The sequence below is a fragment of the Mercenaria mercenaria genome, chromosome 17 (genome assembly GCF_021730395.1).
Source record: "Mercenaria mercenaria strain notata chromosome 17, MADL_Memer_1, whole genome shotgun sequence".
In the NCBI taxonomy this organism is placed as follows: domain Eukaryota; kingdom Metazoa; phylum Mollusca; class Bivalvia; order Venerida; family Veneridae; genus Mercenaria; species Mercenaria mercenaria.
The window spans coordinates 71,185,220-71,205,512 of record NC_069377.1 but is presented as its reverse complement, the minus strand read 5'-3'; the positions used below and the strand labels follow the sequence as shown (position 1 = coordinate 71,205,512).

The 20,293-nt window shown below is 33.9% G+C and overlaps 2 long non-coding RNA genes across 2 annotated transcripts; one reads left to right on the top strand and one right to left on the bottom strand.

Annotated features, from left to right (window-relative positions):
- The first annotated feature begins 1,275 nt into the window (after positions 1-1,275).
- Positions 1,276-4,852, top strand: LOC123537455 (uncharacterized). Its single transcript, XR_008368136.1, has 2 exons — positions 1,276-2,030; positions 2,421-4,852. It is a non-coding gene; the product is annotated as an uncharacterized LOC123537455 (long non-coding RNA).
- A 12,031-nt stretch (positions 4,853-16,883) lies between these two features.
- Positions 16,884-19,637, bottom strand: LOC123537138 (uncharacterized). Its single transcript, XR_006683461.2, has 2 exons — positions 18,119-19,637; positions 16,884-17,703 (listed from the first exon to the last, which is right to left on the bottom strand). It is a non-coding gene; the product is annotated as an uncharacterized LOC123537138 (long non-coding RNA).
- Positions 19,638-20,293: the final 656 nt, after the last annotated feature.

Here is a 20,293-nt window from a genome sequence, read left to right as displayed (position 1 = left end):
ATAATAATTATATTTTATTGATCGACACATCAAGGTATCGCTCTGGAACGGTCAGTTGTCCTACTAAGTTTTATGTAAAGAAAATAGCACCTCACCTTATGGTGGCTGATTTAGGACATTTCATTTTGTCGCGTTGACGTGCGCACAGTTTATGTAGCACATTTCGCATAACGAAACAGAACGCGACAGAACAAAACGACACAAAACTTCCAAAATTCCGATATGGCGCGTTGGCACGTGCGCCAGGAGGAGGCAGCGAAATTTGCTACAAAAGTCGTGCACCAACGCGACAATATGAAATGTCCAAAATCAGCCACCATACCGCTTAGCGAATCCCTTACATAAATAGAAGAAACAACAGGAAAGCAATTCAAAACAGAAATATATTCCGTAAAGATATAAATCAAAACCTATGGAACCGTAAAAGTATGTACTCAATGACTTTACAATAGCTAGAAAACCATGGGAAACACCATTAAGGGCATATCTAGCAGGATAGGGGACAATTATCAAACTATTCCGTCCCTTTGGGGATTTTAGAGCCACTTATTTTCACTAAGGACCCCTGCAAAAAATAAAACACGTGCTCAAAAAGGGTTGTATCTTCTAAAGCATATGATTTTGATAATGGATCTTGTTACATGTACGTTTGAGCATCGAACTTTTTTTTTTAATTATCAACATTATTAAATACATTAACAGTAGCCGGGACTTTAAGACAGATCGTTCGTTTTTAAAAACTCGACCACTCAGAACTTGTTTTATCTTGTTTATTGACTACAGAATAGGTCACACGCGGCTAAACCATCCTAAAATACATGTATTATGTATTTACTTTCACAAAACTTTAACTAGCACGCCTTCTTTTTCAAAGTCACAATTGCGTTCAAGTACATAAACAAAATTTATACATTATTGTAATTTTAGTTTTTGCATTCTAGGAAAACACTTTGCATTTAAGGAAAACACTTTCTGTGTCGTATTGAAATATCAAATTAAAAACGTTTCATACTTGGTCATGAGAATAACTATAAGTACTTCAAACATTTGCATGGTGAGTAGTTGTTTCTTTATACTCAAACAGCATTCTGGTTAAAAATTTATCATTTCAGTTGCCTCTCTCATTCTCAACACATTGACTGGATGATGCTTCTTCCATTGGGAAGAAAAAATAGTTGGCAATTAAACTTCATTCCCAAATAGAATAACAATCTGTCAAGAAGATGAAGGTATTCGATCAGAAAACGGTGACAAAGGAATATGCAAGAGATTTCTTAATGGATACAAGTCTCATTATACCACAGAAGCAAACACTAATTCTTCTATCAAATAAAACCTCTATCTGAAAGCCACAATATGACATCGCGAAAATATGCGAGACACTTCCAATAAAGAATAACCATTTTAAACACAAACTTTTCTAGCTAGTTAATGTAAAAACGCAGGCATATTCAAAACATGTTTCAGCCGTAAATATAGCTCATATGACCAATGATTTCTTTAACAAAGGGGTATGTCGAGCACACATTACTGATTGCAATTACGGGACATCGCTATTTCGAAATATTCAGTGTCACTTTGATTGCAAGGTATTCTTCATCCTTAAACAAATGTCGTGTTTTTATTCATCCTAAATTTGAAAGCATGATAGATATGTGATTGTAATGGGTAAAAATAAGAGTGGCATTTATACATAATGTATATCGAATGTCTATAGACGGTTGCGTGACGCATTCGTTGCTTTTGCGGTTTCATGTAGTTTACATCCTGTGCGAAAGGGTCTTCCCCTGTAAATAAAAAAATCCTGTATTTATTCTTGCCATTTATAAATAAGCTTTATTTTGGTTTATGATCGGGTTTTTACCACTGGTAAATGTGTATAAAAATGCACAGCTGGCTCTACATTTTAGCAAACATATCTTTGCCTTTGGGAACGTTTGAAAACATATTACAAAAAGATAAATATTTAGAGAAGTTATACTTATTACAAGAAGATAAATATTTAGAGAAGTTATACTTATTACGAAAAGGTAAATATTTAGATCTAGAAGTTATACTTATTTGCTTACATTTACTTAAAAACTTAAAGTAGTTATTTTCATCTAGTCATGGCACATAAATTATGCATCAATAAAGTTTATGCTGAAATAATTTTTTACTGTTTTTATGTCTGCATATTTATTAAAAATATTAATAAAACACTGTTTTTAGTAAATATTCTATTTGTATTCAGTTATACACGGAAGAGAAATTCAGCAAAATAGGTAATTAAAAAGAACATGTAAACATACACTGGTACAAATTTAGATAAGAAGAAAACACATTAGAGAGACGTTCGATCCATGAAACGAGTGCCGTATAATGTAATATTAGTAATTATATATTTTAGTTTGTCATTAATTTACTTTTTCTTTCTTCAGAGCAAAATGAGGTTCACCGTTTTATACTGTACACTGTGGTTAGTTTTACTCTTTCCTTTCAACACATCAGGTAAAGTGTGTTTAGACTGGACCAAAAACTGCTATTCCGAGCGCCGGACATGTCATGGAATGACTTCCGGATTAAATTTATATAATATGCAAAGTTGTTCGCACCAGTGTTGGAATATGGGATATTTACATGGGAACTGTATGAAAATAAATGAACCAAGAACATTTAACTGCAAAACAAGATCTAAACATGCATGGATTTGTTTGTGTGATCACAGCCGCCCCGGATGGAAGCATGGACACTGCAAATAACAAACTTTCATTGTGGTCTTCAACTCGTAAAGGACTGCCGAACTTAAGATCAAGGATTCATCTTGCACTGAAACATATAGGCCTATGTACGGCGATTTGACAAAACTACTGCTCATCTGAATAACGCCGATTTCAAAGATCGAGGGATTGATGAAATTCACAGATATATACTGCTTCAGTACACATATATTTTGATGACAAGATATACACACAACTTAAACCATGTGATAACTTACGATCTAGAAGAATGCCTTTACGGTCAGAAGCAGTATGGTTGAACTATTGATGAAAAAAAAATGATTATTTTACTTTTTTACTTTACATTATTCCACGCTGCCAAACTTCAATAATAATTTACATATTTTGTTATATTGTTTTTGATATTTATTTATTTATTTATTTATTTGTTGACCATTCATGCATGATTTATTGGGCTGTGCCCAGTAGCATATTATCACTGACATCCCTGTTTTTCGGCGACGCCGTCTAAATTCGTTTTCGTTACCTATGCCACGTGACTTCAGTTTGCAAATCAAACTACTTGATAACGCATTATAGATAATTTATCAAAATGGAAGATTTATGCAACACTCTTCCTGATTGGGCGAGAGTGTTAATTTCTTTCACTCTGTTGATTGTGCTACGCTGAGTGAAATGTAGACAAAGCGTTTATCCTAAACGACGCTGTTCACAGTTTTAAAGCTAACTTTGGCTCAGTATATTAAGCAAGAATATTGATATATCTCAAAATGATAAGTAAGTTTAATAAATATGATAAAAACCTGTTCAAATACCAACATATATCATATTAAAGAAAGAGCTGAATACGGTCTGTGTATCACATGAATAAGGGTGTGATAAGAGTCTTTTATGTAGAGAAGTATTTTTTAAAAGATTTTCCTTGTAACAATTGTCGTCTGTATATGAAAAGGTTTCTTGCTTTTGTGACTTATTCAGATTGCATATTAAAATGAGTACTTGTTTGCTTTGAATATATTTGTTATAAGTTATTTAACTGATTTATTATATATGAATATTTTTCTTTAGTATGGTATGCAAATATTGAACTCAGTTGAAATCTGTTTTATTATATATATGCTATATACTGACCGAATCTCATTACACTGAAATGAAGGTACGCTGCATACAGTTTATCTATGTGATATGACTACGGTCAAACTTTGCTTATGAATTAGAAATATTGAAATAATTACATTTGTATGTTTTGCTTGACCTTCACTTTTTTATAGGTGTGACGTCATTGTCCAAAGATTCATGAATAGCGAATATGCATTTGTTAAAGCGGGATCAGTTGGCCTATTTTAGAAATAAATAAAAATAATAAATAAAAAAAATCCTTTAATTGATTTTTTCTCATGTATTCTAATCAAACTTGATTTGTAGCATCTTTATTAGGCCCGCAGCCAACTTTGTTCAGCTGAGACATTTAACCCCTTTTAGGGGCTGCTAGAGCTAAAACTAGAAATGCCTTTATACAGCGTCTCATGAACAGTTTGGTGGATCTTTGTCATACTTGGTCTGGAGCATCATTATAAGGCCCTCTTCCAAATTTATTTATATAGGAACTTGGGCCCTATTAGGGACCGCTATAGCTAAAAGTAGATATGCCTTTCTTCGCATTAACCACTAAAATGTAATGGATTTTTATCAAACTCGATATGTAACAATATTGTAAGGTCTCCTGCTATTTTGTTACAAATGGGGATAGGGACCAACTTAGCTAAAAAATATAAACACGTTTAATGACCTCTTCTCATGAACCGCTTCATGGATCTTCATCAAACTACTGCTGTAATTATTCGTCTAAGGATAAACGAAACAAAATTGCAACCCCACGAAACCTTTGCGAAAAATTAAAAGAGAACCATTTAAATTGTTAAAGTGCGGTGTTTAGTTTTGCAATTTGAAAAATGTTAGATGAAAGATGAATGTTAGATGAAAAATTCATAAACTTCTTTCCTTATTACAATTCGCCGACCATTATTTTTAAAGATATTTCTTGTTATGTTATAAATTTGTATTGTACAATTTAAATGATTTTGTGCCTTTTACTTGTTATTTTTTAAATAAACTTTCACAATGCCATATGACTGCTTGTCTCTTGAATTTATTCAGATACGACATAGCAAGTTCATATTATTATTGATTACAAGATAGAGTAAGAATAAAATAAGTAAGCAGAACGAAAACTTGAAAATGCGTTGTATACTGTCAAAATTTAATCATAACTTCCTTGTAAGGTTTAAACAGATGTAAACGTACGTAAGTAACATAAATGTAGATACATGTATTATAACCTGCGAATTAAACCTTCCGGATTACGTCTATTCTTCAGTTAAAGGGGCGTGCATCTAGATTTAAGTTTTTGAAACCAGTGTTATACAGCTCCATTAACTTCTCAATAGCCTGTAATATTTCGAAATAAGTTGAACTAAACTGCTATTTAAAAAGGTAACTTCACAGCGTATACATGTTGTTATTTCAACAAAAGTGATAAATATAAAAGAATTTATTACCTTTATAGTTTATACTAATTTGTTTTACTCGATTGTGATGAAAGCTTCAAACTTATTGGAACCACTCTCCGAGTCCGCTTCCTGGAAAAACCAGTACTGGTGTCGTGAGAAGTCATGGTCGTGATCCCAGCGGGACTTGAACCCACAAACCCTGGATTAAGCGGCCGACACCTTATCCCCTAGACCACCGCTCACCTTCTTGCAATAACCTTTTTGCAATAACATACCGAAATTTCAATTGAGGCCAGTCAAAAATGTTTGGTTTTGATTACCTTTAATAAATGGAATACCTGGAAGGATAAAGCTAAGGTACCGAACTAATATGGAAAGCCTATATTCTATAATGCTTACATAATGGAAACACCAAATGTATTTGTTGAATGGACAAGGATAATACAAAAATCGTAGATTTTACAATATCTCTACCTTCCTGATTTTATTTGAAATTTAAGTGCTTCATGCGTTCGGATATATGTATAAATTGTTTTTAGTTCACCTAAACGCGAAATGCTCATGGCGAGTTATAAAATAGATGAAGTCTGTTGTCCGTCCGTTGCCGTCCACAATGTATTTAAAGAACATCTCCGCCTTAACCACCAAGTTGATTTCAATAAAACTTCGACTGTGCATTGGATTGCCCCCTTTTACATGCCTTCAAAACTACGTCAGTCATCTAAAATTCAAATTTTTAAACTACTGATTTTCGAGCTACCTAAAAATTCAATGCCAGCTCGAATTTAAGTTTCTTGAAAGTTTATAGTTTGATCTTTGAGCTGACTTGATATACCATAGAAATTCGGTTTGTTTTCTTTTTATCAAACTAATTTGATGAGAATCCATTTAGTTTAATACAAGAGCTAATATATGAGTAAAGCAATTTATCTGCATGAAACATTTTACAATGAACTCCCAACTTAGCCACTTTAATACAACGTATGAAACGTTCTACACAATCGTGTACTTTCTTAAAATCGATTAAATGAGCAACAATTGGCCTTTTCATTTTTGAGCAGGTTTTAATGATAAATATAAGACTGGAAGAAATGATAAATATAAGACTGGAAGATGGTCAACTACCCTTTCTCTTCTTCGATCAGTTTATTGTTTCTTCCAAACCAAACTGATAACCTATCGTTAACAATGTAACTTGTACATGGTGGGGCAAGTTTCTCCCGGTTGTTCATTGGATTTCTTGAGTCTGCAGAGCCAGCTTTCGACACAGGACTACTGAAACCTTTTTCTCCATTTAATATTTTACTAGTCTAAAAACACACACTGGAAAGGACATGTAAACTCACTGCCGTGTTATTTCTAAAGATCTTGCATTGAAGGTTTAATATCAAAACCTAGATTTATCAAACAGTGTTTTCAATCAAGACCTGTTCAGTATTACCATGTAAGCTTTCGGTACGGTCGCAGTTTTATAATTTTTCCAAAAATCTAGACCTTCTGTCAAGTTTGTTGCCAAATAACCATCACTATCAATGATTTCCATTAGAGTTCTAACTTTCTTAGTCTCATTTACTAGTACACCAGTTGTTCCAATTGTTTTCCAAAATCCATTCTGATCTGTCTCAACCTGACTTCACAATTCTTCCTGTAGATATTTTCAATTACTTTTTGCACTTACTTATAATATTTTATGGTCATTTTAGTACACAAAGTTTAAATGTTTTTTTTTTTTAAACTTGGCAATTTATAATTAAGCCAGTTCTTTCCGAAACGCACACTTCATCCCTTTCTGATTGGCTAGAACATCCATTATTTTCGAAGAACTTGTGGCTTTATAACTAAATTCTAAACGGCTCAACAAGATTGTTTTCGCAAAAAAAAAATGAATATACGGGGTTTTCGACGCCGGTTGACATGCACACAAACATTTACTGGTTAATTTCTCTTTTAAACATTATCAAAATATCCATTCATTATATATATACACATTAACTATGCAATATAAGAAAACTAGGAATTTATGTATATAAAGCATTTCAAAGAAGAAACGACATGTTATATGATACACGTGAATAATGTCTCTAGACATGAATTGGATTTCACTACAATAAGGTTTTTGTATAAATGAAAGACAGTCATTTCGAGGTTATTTCATTATTTTATCTTGTATGTGTTTAGAAGATATTTATCCATGCTGTCCGTCTTGCATTTTCGTTTCCGGTTAAGATTGATAAATCTGTGGATATAGTATAGTTTATTGGTGTTAAAATAAGTAGTCTTTCTTACTTTTCGTTTCGGTAGGATCGGTAACTTAGCCACAGTCAGTGCTTTTTAATGAGCCTATTTACAGTCCATAAAATATTTGCAAACATGGACGGATCCAAACGGAAGGGGAAGAAGCATTTTATAGAAATATTTCGATGGCAAAATGCAATACATATCGTAGTCCTGACCAACCTATAAACCGGGTCAGTCAATTATATAAGTACAACAACACGGCTGACCCATTTAAACGAGCTGTATGTTTACCGTTTGACAAAATAAATGTAACGCAAAACTTTCACCAAGAAATGCAAAATTTCAAGATGTATAATTCCTAAAATCTGTTGACATTCTTTTCTTTTCATAAGAATGTGTACCATATCACTATATAGTTTGATGTAATTAACAGAAACATTGTACCATAATTTAAATCATTAATGTTAAATGAAAAGGTCGAAAAATTATTTGTCAGACCTTCTCCACATTAAAGTGTGTGAAATTATATATATGTTTTCACTGTTCGTCATATCTGTATGTATGCTTGTTATGCCATGATGGGCTGATAGCCTTATGGAATAAAGAAAATAAACTCTCATAAACTCTCCCTTAAATACTATTGAAAAAGCTGCGAGAACTCCAAAACAAAATCACCTTATACATAAGTACTCAATACCTTTGCAGAAGGCAGAGCAACAAAACTATCTAGCGTCGAAGAAACATTTTTTCCTTCCTGGTTAAGTCTGGAATGATAAGTACTGCGGAATAAGGTCAACAACAGTTCCTTAAATTTTGTTGATGCATGGATGCTAAGGAAAAGTGTTCCAACAAGCGGTACAGAACAGAATACTTATCTTTTCTAGTTCTGACCGTCCCTTGTGCATAGGAAAACCGAAAAAAGTGCATTTTATGAAACTTCGTAAAATACTTTTGCAAGTATGCTCTACTGCAAACTAGTCTAAAAAAACTGTTTCAAGTTTCATCAAAGGACGTTTACATTGCAATAAAGAGGATGAGGAAAAAAACATGTGAAATTCCCGCCAGATGACTTTTAGTCTAAGCTGTAGAAGAAATGGCTACAGCGAGATGGTCTACGAAACGTACAAAACATGAAATAGGGTATACTTCTTCACTGACCTTTGAGTTGGACCTTTTGAACGGGTAGTCAGATATCCAGACTGCCTGTCATATCTTGTATGCAAGAAAGGGTATCTATTAAATCAAACTGGAAAATGAATGGATAGATCAATAAGTAAAATGGTTAGGTTTTAAATCTATTTAAAGAAGTTCGAGTCCTGACCTGATGAATTTTCTTTCACCCACTGTATGTATCTGTACAATCTTTAATGTCATCTTTACAGTTTGGTAAGTAGTTGATATGGGCTCTTGAATTTTGTTTTTAGGAATATCTTCAATACGGTCTATTTTTCTACCCATTTCCCTATCCAACACTATATCGTTTGATTGTAAGCCATCTCGAATACATAACTAAAAACAATAAACATATATATCAAAATATAAGGAGAGAAAGATTCGAACCATGAACTAACATGTCTAGTTTGATTGTACATAATGTAATTTTACTTGCATATGCACCCCTGAACTACCGAGCGCTTCAATGAGATGGTGTTGTTTTAAAGGCTACATTATTACATTAATTATATTGACTTACGTTACCAACCATCCCTATAACCAGGAGCATTTTATATTTTAACTTTCAGTCACAATTGATTACACCGTGACGAAGTTACTGTAACCGGTAAGTGTGATTCACTTGTATATTTGTGAACGACCTATACAGTATTTTCTATTGGTTTCAAATTCAACCTCGTCTATGCAAGAAAAGTTTAGTTTATCAAGTACATCTGCTCAAATTACATATTTCAACTGTGAAGTTTGGTTGGGATTGACGGAGTGGTTTAGGAGGGAATGTTCTTTAAAGACATTGTGGACGACAACGTATGGGCAATGGACATCCAACGAATTTCGTGCATTAAAAGGTGAACTTTTTCGAACGCATGAAGCAATAAAATTTCTTTTTTTTTTTACTTCATTAGATATTTATAACGGTTCTAATTGCGATTTTGTTCGCAGTTGAGGTATAAGTAAATTGAGATGCACAATGGCGACACTGAAATGACAGGAGCTATTATAATGCGCACATGAATTTGATGCCAAGAACAAACTATATATGATATATTTGATTGTGAAGGTGCAAATCAATCATACATGCATATTTCCGCGAACAGTAAACGAGATTTACCATGACAGTATCATCTGCACAGACGCAAAGGCCAACATTTATTTAAAGGCATTCATGTTTTGCATGACATGTTGTTAAAAATGGAAATGATAACTTTTTTGCACTGTAAAAATATCGCATTCCATTATGTTTTTTAATAGAAAACAGTGCGACATCTTCCCGAGGTATATGCTACCTCAGTCACGTACATTTCTGTTTTAGATATTTAAGATACTTACAGGTTATCTACGTGAAAAGAAAGCAGGTGGGTGGGAAAAGATTAATACCCACAAATACTAAAGTATGTAAAAATATGTGCGCTTACACCGATATCATCAAATAAATGTAGGCGTTAATTTTCAAATTCAGTGAAAAAGCATTATTATTTTGGTACCATTTATACGTATTTTTTCCAAGAATAATCAGTTTACAGAACAGAACAGAACATAATTTTATTTCAGTAACTTATACATATGAAGTATCTCTTTACAAGGTAATGTTCATGACTGCGAACATTAAAATACTTAATGCATGGCCTTGAAACTCCTTGCTGTTTACAATATGTTCGAAACAAATTAATTTTGCACAGTACTATACAGAAGTAAAAGAAATATAAACCCATTCAACAGGGCTATCTTATATGACATTTTAACCAAATTTTACGATCTTAATTCAATTCGTTTTCAGAATTCTAAACGCGACGTATTTGGTGTTCAGCAATTATATGATTGGAGATTACGCTTTCCTGGTCATATCGGAAGAAGCACGGCATATAGTTCCCATAACCCCGCAGGTACTGAGCGGCTGTTTGCATGTTTGGTCGAGCCCTTACTGGTGTTTACCGTTTTGCTCTGATTTCTGCAGAGTGCAATCGAATGTTCTTCGTTACATTGTATTTCGTACTATGCAGTGCATATATACTAAAACATTTCTATGTTGTGGGAAGGACCGACCCCTTATATTGAAAAAAACAAATAAAACAAACTTGAGCACAATCCATTTGCTTCAGATTTAAACAAGTATTGTATTTTACGTGTATAGCAATAAATGTGATTAAGGGGACGCATACTTTGAAATTAGAAAAAGTGGGTGGGGTATGATAAAATTTACCTGCAAAAAAGTACAAGGTTTTGGTACATGAAATGGATACTGTTTCAACTGTTATAAGTACACAAAGGATTGCTCACTAAAATAAAAATGAGAAAACTGAAACAAGAAAGTTATTGTTGAATTACATAAAACTTATTGTGTACATTCAAAGTCAACAATTAAGACTTTTTGGTGCAAAAATAATAGTGCTTCACCTTGTCCAAACATTTATCAATGTCCTACAGATTCTAATTTAAAGAAAGAATGTGAAATATGGTCACTGTCTTGCTTTTCATTTCGCATATGTAAGCTAAAACACATTATTTCGTTTGTTTACAAAGTAGTGCATAAGAAAAGATACGGTGGTCAAGGAATGCCACATTCCAAAACTAAAACAGTATATTCCCCTTAATACATTAAACATTTATCGTTACAGAAGTCTAGTGGCTTACAATAAGGGCCTAGAAATGTTGCCATTATTAATTTTAACTTGGTATTCATGAACTAAAATGCACTTAAATATCAAAACACATTCAACAAACTTTTGAAAATGTATTGTCTTAAAAATCCCTAAAATAAGGTATGAAATTTGGTTGAGAGGTCCAATCAGTGTGTATATGTGCAAAAGTAACATTCTAATCTTGTTCACAAAAGTTACTATAATACACAGCAGGCATGTCAATGATCAAAACTGGACGAATACACAGTTATCCTCACTTTAATGTCATTTATAATTTGTCCTTGAACTCTCCATCATACTTTTCATAACTCTGTTTGCACGAGTTGCACGAGAATGCTGTCATTCACGTAAAAAAATGGGGTCAAATAAGTTGTAAATGCAATATCATCTAAACGTAATTGATTGATTATGCAGTTCAAGATAAACTTTATCTCATAACGTAACGAACATGTTTAATGTTGAAACAACAACTTCACTTACACTGATTTAAGTAGCAGTCGGTTTATAAGTGACTTTATTGATTCATTTTTGTGTTTTGTTATTGTTGTCAAAAAGTATAACGGAAGTGCCTCACAACTGAGCGGAAACCAGTTTGATGCGCAAAGTAGTCCAATGTAAGTAATATCTTTTGACAAATGTCCACAGAAATTAATAATTTTCTAATATTAAACGAATATCTGAATAGGATTCATTATTTGATAAAGAAATTATAATCATCGACATGTTTTTTTTTAAAAATCGTACACGTGCTGACACCTAAGTTGTCTCCCGTTGTTTATTAGAGTTACCTTTCGTCCGGCGCAGTAATACATTTGCAGTGAATCGCCGAGAAGTCGTGGGAAAATTAAAAACCATGTAAATAAACTAAAATTAACCACCTTTTCAAGATGAATTTCAAGTGATCGCCATTATGCATTTAACCCGCCTGACCTGTGTAGCATCTTAGATATCTGTTCTAAGGTATTCATTGTGTAGAATGTCATGTTATGCCCTTGCAATGCTAATCCCACTCTGATTTTTTTTATTTACATTTTTATCAATGAGAAATATGGCGTCCATCCCGAGCTGAAATGACGTGGCGTTAAATTTTTACAGGTTTAAGCAAACCTGGTGTGTTAGAAAGAAAATCTCATCCCTTCAACATTATTTGGAACACTGTTATTGTAAAAAACCTGTTTTTTCCTTATACAAAAGCTGAATATTTTGTATTGAATGTATTTTCACAAAGACCTCTGTTTTCCTATTACATTCATAGTACCACATCCTTATCCACAAAATACTGAATATTACAGGTGTCCATCAGTATTATATCAGTTAAGGAATATGTTTTTTATTTTCCCACCATCGATTTCTTGAATATGCACCCCTTCCGCATTTCTTTATGAACTGTGAATGTAGCAATATGCGTCCCCTTAATGAAAACATTATGATTTCGTACCGGTGGAGATAACTTCATTTACACCAATAATTTTAGAAAAATTGTGTGTTGATGCGCAGCGTTAACTTGTTTAAACTCTCCAATGGAAACATTTTACGGCTGCCTTACGGCACATGTACTGAAAATTTTATAAAGATACCTGCTTTCTGATTTATAAAATCAGTTATTTTAAGACGTGAGTTACAATATATTTTCCTTGTATTACTTTTTTCAGAAGACCGTTTAATCACTATCAATCAAGATAGAGCAGAGGGTAATAAGCAACATTATATTATGCATATCAGTCACAGAATGTTTACGTTTAGGCTAATTGTAAATGTAAAATCTACAGAAATTTGGCTAATGTACTTTCAGTGATAAATCAAACATAAAAGTGTGCAATGATTAATGATTTGTGACTTAATAAATGTGCATACACGCATTTTTACTTAAACTAAATATAGCACTGTATCTGAACCTGTCCCTTTAAAACACTCTTACGACATGAACGTCAATAATAACGTCATATAGATAAATAAAATATATTGGATTATATTTAACAAAAAGCTAACAATTATTTTACAATTTTACATAGTACGCAAATTGCACGTGCACGTTCAATGCAGTCATATACCTCAAAACCTTCATAGGATTTAAATGACGTAATACAATAATGTAATTATATATATGTTTTCACTGTTCGTCATATCTGTAGGAATAAGGTCAGTAATTCGGTCGAAAATGTGCTTCCGTGGTGTATCGAAAGAAGTCCATATATAAATAGATCCTAATTTTCCCACTTTTTTGCTGAAATTCGTGTAGAACGAGTGCTTTAATCACATTTTTCACTGCTAGAATTCATTCTGCATGAAATGAGACGGTTTTCATGTTTATACACCCAACATGGCAAGTTTTGCGGATAGAAACCGGACGTAGGTGTTTATTGCGCGGACAAGAGTAAATATGCGCCATTTTTTGGGTAGCAGACCACAACTGACTGGCATTTCACTAGGAACTATTCAACCCCCTATTTTCTTTTCATTCATTGTACGTAAAAGAGATGTTCTATAAAGATACGTAAAAACGACCTGAAGTTGTCGTTTTTTTATTATAAAAAAGAAGGATTTGAATTACTGACCTTCAACCTGTATGTATGCTTGTTATGCCATGATGGGCCAATAGCCTTATGGAATAAATATCTTGTATCGTGTTTTCGCCTCTCAAGGTTAAAATGTGCTTCCGTAGTGCAGTCGAAAGAAGTCCTTAATAAAAGATTCTAATTTTTCAATTTTTTGCGCATTTGCGCGTAAATCGGGGGCCAAGTGGGCATTATTTTACTCATGGGATGAATTGTAGATAAAAGAGGACACTTTTCATGCCTATGTTCGCATGTTTTCGGGTTGTTTACTTGAAAACGAAAGTAGGGTGTTTATTCTGCGTGCGGCAATATGAGGGTACCTGACTTCAGTTGACTTGCATTTCACTGCATACTATTCACCCCTTTTTCTTTTCGTTTTCTTGAAGCAAATGTATGGATATCTTTTGGAAAATAGGTCTACGATTTTATATGAAACAAAAAACAATTTCTTTTATTGGTATATAGCCTCAACCGCAAAGGCGAAACCACGAAAACACGATGTTTTAATATATATGTTAGAACTTAACAGGCATCCTAAAGGTATGATCTGATATGCAGAGTGATTGCCGATTTATCATAGGAAGTAAGAATTATAGCTCTATTTGTTTTCAACTTATAGTGTAAGTCTCATAGTATGCTTGAGTATGATAATCGGAATCAAGTATTGTCGAACCTTAATTAAAAGGTGCATAGTTACCTTCTTTTGATACATATCATTTGGTACATTGTACCACTCAACCCTTGGTGTGTATGGGATCACGTGATTATGTAATGACAGAATTTGGATACCATACACGGATACAAATTTACTGATGCCGAAATACACTAAGCTAAAAACTCGTGTTTTATAGGTCACCTAAGTGTCTGCATCATTGTCTACTAGATAATTATGAACGATATTCAAATCATGGCCCCAGGGTCAAATTGGCTCCATCCACTTAGTGCTACATAGGCTTATATTAGAAAAAAACTTGTCTTCTTATTGTTTAAATGCAGTAAGCTGCATTTACTCAGGTAAGCGCAGGACCAGTTGGTTCTCTTATTTATTTATTGCTTGGCGTGTATTCTTTCAGATAAACGTCTGGAGATGTTTTATGCTGTTTCTTTAGGTATATCGCTTTTTAGCTTAAACGTCCTACTTAGTCCAAACACCTCAATTAATGTAGAAGCGAGGACTATAATGTTCATTTTTGAAGTGTTAGAACGAAGTAGAAAGTTTAAGCCAAAAAGAGATATATCGTCAGAAACAGCATAAAATATCTCCAGACTGGGACATGTCTGAAAGTAATAAAAAACGCCAAGCAACAAAAATATGACTTTTACCTCTGTGTATTTCGGTATCTGCATCTGTGCATTTTAATCGCGTGATCCCATATCCTGAAATTAAGTCCAATCAAATACAGGAGAATATTTGATGTTTGACCTTAATTAGGTGAGATTCCGAGACAGAAGACAAACAGAATCCGATTTGCAGATTTAAGGAACTAAAATTTCCTAATTAAAATTTATCATTGTTCTGCTAAATCTGTGCATGTGCGTCAGTGTTTTAACGTATGCATATTGTCGGGTCTGTAGGTCATATATGTAGCTACGCTAATGGTACGTGCTGTTATTCTAGGGCCTGTAGGTCATATAGGTAGCTACGCTAATGGTACGTGCTGTTATTCTCGGGCCTGTAGGTCATATAGGTAGCTACGCTAATGGTACGTGCTGTTATTCTCGGGCCTGTAGGTCATATAGGTAGCTACGCTAATGGTACGTGCTCTTATTCTCGGGCCTGTAGGTCATATAGGTAGCTACGCTAATGGTACGTGCTGTTATTCTCGGGCCTGTAGATCATATAGGTAGCTACGCTAATGGTACGTGCTGTTATTCTCGGGCCTGTAGGTCATATATATAGCCACGCTAATGGTACGTGCTGTTATTCTCGGGCCTGTAGGTCAAATAGGTAGCTACGCTAATGGTATGTGCTGTTATTCTCGGGCCTGTAGGTCATATATATGTAGCCACACTAATGATACGTGCTGTTATTCTCGGGTATGTAGGTCATATAGGTAGCTACGCTAATGATATGTGCTGTTAGACTCTGGCCTATAGGCCAGATAGTTAGCCATGCTAATGTTATGTGCTGTTATACACGGGCCTGTAGGTCAAATTGGTAACTACGATGATAGTTTGTGCTGGTTTGGACCTATAGGTCATATAGGCAGTTACGCTAATGATACGTGTTGTTTAGACTCGGGACTGAAGACCAAATTCATGTAGGTAGCTACGCTAATGATATGCGCTGTTTAGGCTCCGGCCTATAGGTCATATAGGTAGCAACGCTAATGATATGCGCTGTTTAGGCTCCGGCCTATAGGTCATATATGTAGCAACGCTAATGATATGCGCTGTTTAGGCTCCGGCCTATAGGTCATATAGGTAGCAACGCTAATGATATGCGCTGTTTAGGCTCCGGCCTATAGGTCATATAGGTAGCAACGCTAATGATATGTGCTGTTTAGGCTCCGGCCTATAGGTCATATAGGTAGCAACGCTAATGATATGTGCTGTTTAGGCTCCGGCCTATAGGTCATATAGGTAGCAACGCTAATGATATGTGCTGTTTAGGCTCCGGCCTATAGGTCATATATGTAGCAACGCTAATGATATGTGCTGTTTAGACTCTGGCCTATAGGTCATATAGGTAGCAACGCTAATGATATGTGATGTTAAGGTTTGGGGCTATAGGTCAAAAGGCATTCAACCTTATGATCATTATGTTTAGGTCCGGACCTATAGGCCTGATAAGTCGATGGAGCATAATTTATGAAGAGGCACTCCCTTTTAAGCGTTTGATCGCTACTGAAAAATGTGCGTAACCCGGAAGGTTTAGTGCTACCTATAACAAACATGTAATATAGATCGAAGGGAGGTATAACTTTTCATAATATACACAAGAATGAGTGAAATACACTGGCAACTATAAGGGGGTATACTAATTTTTGGCAGAACGAAAGCTCATCATTGTCTTAGTAAAAGAATAGATCCGATAAACAAAGAGGATTTTATGTTTAGGTCAGTTTATTTACAAAAGAAAACAAAACAAAAACAATAAAAAATCCACAATTATTTGTATTTTAAAAACATAACAGGAATGTCAATTGATATGTAAGTGGCCCCAGCCCAATATATACATGAAAGGTCAGCAAATAAATAAATAAATAAATAAATAAATAAATAAATAAATAAATAAAGTTGATGCAGTTGGCAGCAATGAATATGTGAAGTAAGAAAAAACCTTTTAAAAAGATCCAATAATTCGACTCCTAAAATCGCTGTTTCAGAGTGTATGTAACTATGTCAGATCAATTAGTGCATTTCGATACTCGCTCTATCGATGTATTTTCCCTCTCAAAATGTATTTACTCTTAAACTTACAGTTTAATCATCCCGTGAAATCTCTGTTTAGTTCTTTAAATGTCGTAGGTATTACGATTCATGTTTAAAATCGTTTCCCGCAGGACCAATCCTCGTGATGCCAGTTTTCATTACGTAGTAACATTACCTATCGGCAATGTCTATGTTTCCATCCAGGACGGCTGTGATCGCACAAACATATCCATGCATGCGTAGATCCTGTTTTGCAGTTAAATGTTCTTGGTTCATTTATTTTCATACAGTTCCCCTGTAAATATCCCATATTCCAACATTGATACGAACAACTTTGCATTTTATATAAATTTAACCCGGAAATGATTCCATGACATGTTATGCGCTCGGAATAACAGCTCTTGGTCCAGTCCAGGCACACTTTACCGGTGTTCAATGGCAGAAGTATAACTATCCACAAAGCACAGTGAACAATGTTCAACCTCATTTTGCTCTGAAGGAAAAAATGCATTATGCATGTAAATTAAATTATAAGGCTCTGGTTTCAAGGAAAATCCCATCAATACATGGTTTTATTCTTAAATCAATATTTACTCGTATATTTATTTTCAGTTTTATTTTAATTTTGGAAAAGTTAAAATATATTGTACATATATTTTTATCAATTTTCTGTTGATTTGTTGCAGTCAAACCATGAAAAAACAGTATTTCTTTTCTTCATACTTGAACGAATTTCATAAATATGCAAACGTGAAAAACAGTTGCGACATGTAAAAGTGCATAAAAGTATTTCGACATAAAATTCATTGATGTATAGTGCGGAACAAAGAACAAAATGAACATTAAGTATTTCAATAAGCAAATAAATGTACATTTATAAAAAAGATACATATCATCTATAGATTTACCTTTTATATTTTCAAGTAAGTTTCAAGTAAGTTTTCAAATTTATTCAAAAGCATATATATTGTTCGGAGTGTCCCTTTTTATACTACAATTCGCCCCCTTAAAGCAAAAATGTACCATGTGCTGATAATTAAAGGTTATGGTACCTTATTTGCATTAAGGGGGCGAATTTACCCATGGTTAAACGCGATCATAATTGTTTAAAAAAAAGATATTTATGAATGGAAATAAGAAATGTAGAACATTTAAATTTACTGGAAAAACCCATTTTGTATCTATAGGATATCAACTACACAAAACCACAGAAGCTACGCCTACGTCATACAACCGTTTATACATTTAACTGTTATCTCAAAAATATCTTTATCCAGGATGATATGAAAAACAACAACAGCTTAACATACCGCCAAAAGTATATATTGCAATTTTATTGTAGTATTAACAATATAAGGCGTCCAATATTGCTTACAATGTAGCTTTTAGCTTATAAAATCACAGAAAACATTACACCAAAACTAAATTAACAGGGTAATATAAACCAAACGTTCGCCGGAAAATACAATACATAGTAGTTACACAGTGTATTTTGAGTCTTTGACGGAGCTAGATAAATGGTATTTATCCCTTGAAATTTCTTAAAAATGGTACTTTGCACAAATTTTAAATCAATGGAGTAAAACAGAATCGGGTTTTTACATGTTTGAAACTTGTGCGCACTTTTCTATATAAGCCCTGGTGCAGAGAAACCACCAGTTTCGGTTAAATTAAATTAGTGTTTTAGTTCCGATCGATTATTTATGTTTATTTACAACAGAAACCATGGTGGAAATGTGTTCTGTTTTATTTTTATAAAAGAATCCTTTTAAGTTTAGAACAGTGCTAGAGAATGTCATTGGAACACGTTAAACGGATTTAGCACCGGCGAACGCCAATCACATCGTCACAAGTATTCAGTGTTGTTATATTTTCTGGTCCTTTGGGATCACGGAGTCCATTCGAAACATGCATGTGTAATAGAGTTCCGTGTACGCCGGTGCTATGGGGCGTGAGAGGTGTTGCACTTTCCATTACCTCTCATTAACAAATGTATTCAAACCAAGTCTGCTATTGTTTTGCGTAGTTGCATTCTATACTTCCAAAGGATTTCTTCTTACAGATTTTATTTCTTAGCACGCAGTAGCTATAATGCTCAAATTTTAGAAAGGATTGAGTAGATGGTATCTGATTACAAATTAAAATCTACAAAGTTAACTTCTAATAATAGAGTTTAACTAAGCTGACGAAATATGTCAACAGAATGTTAACGTGATTGTTAGATTTCATCTCGGCTGCACCTGTTTCCGCCGGTGATTCCCCTGTTTGTTGTTCTCGATTTATTTATGACGTCAATTTCAGTTGCTATGAATTGGTTTCTAGGAAGTAGTGTTTGCTAAAAAGCACTGTTTATGGTTTTAAGTTATTGTTATAAATGTACGTGAATGTTGCAAAATTAAACAATTAACATATAAATTGGTTTTTCCTAACTTGATATATACTTGTTAAATAGCTACAGTATCTGATATCGATAGTGAATAAAGTAATATTTCTTCAGAAAATATAGTATGAGTATCATTTTCTCATGAAATAGGAGTTCAGCTGTTTCGAGCCGAGTCCAGTAATAGGGTCGAGGGTTTGGTGGCCGTCTTTAATACAATATAGCTATGAACAAATCATTATGCATGATATCCCAACCTTGTATATACACTTGGTTTAAACAATATTATTAACAAGAATGATATGCATTTTCTTTGTACAACCATATGGCGAACTGCCAAGAATTGTGGAGTACTTTCATGTACGAACAATTGTGTTCCTAAATGTTTGTTTTGTTCTTGTTTTCTATTTGTTATACAAATACATACGCCGTTGTGGGGTCAGTATGTGGTCTCTTTCGCAAAGATGCATATTTCACAAAAACATAATAAGCATCCCTCTGCTAACCTTTTGCCGTTTGGAGGACTTTTTCTGGACTTTGACAACTGGGGATACGTATGTCAGGTTACGATTTGACATGAAAATCTTGTGTTATTGGTTGTACATTTCATTACCTGTCATTAATAGGTCCAAATTAAATTGAGCCAGCCAATACATGATTAGTTGCGTTCTATAACAACAGTCTTTAAGTGCACTGTGGCGGC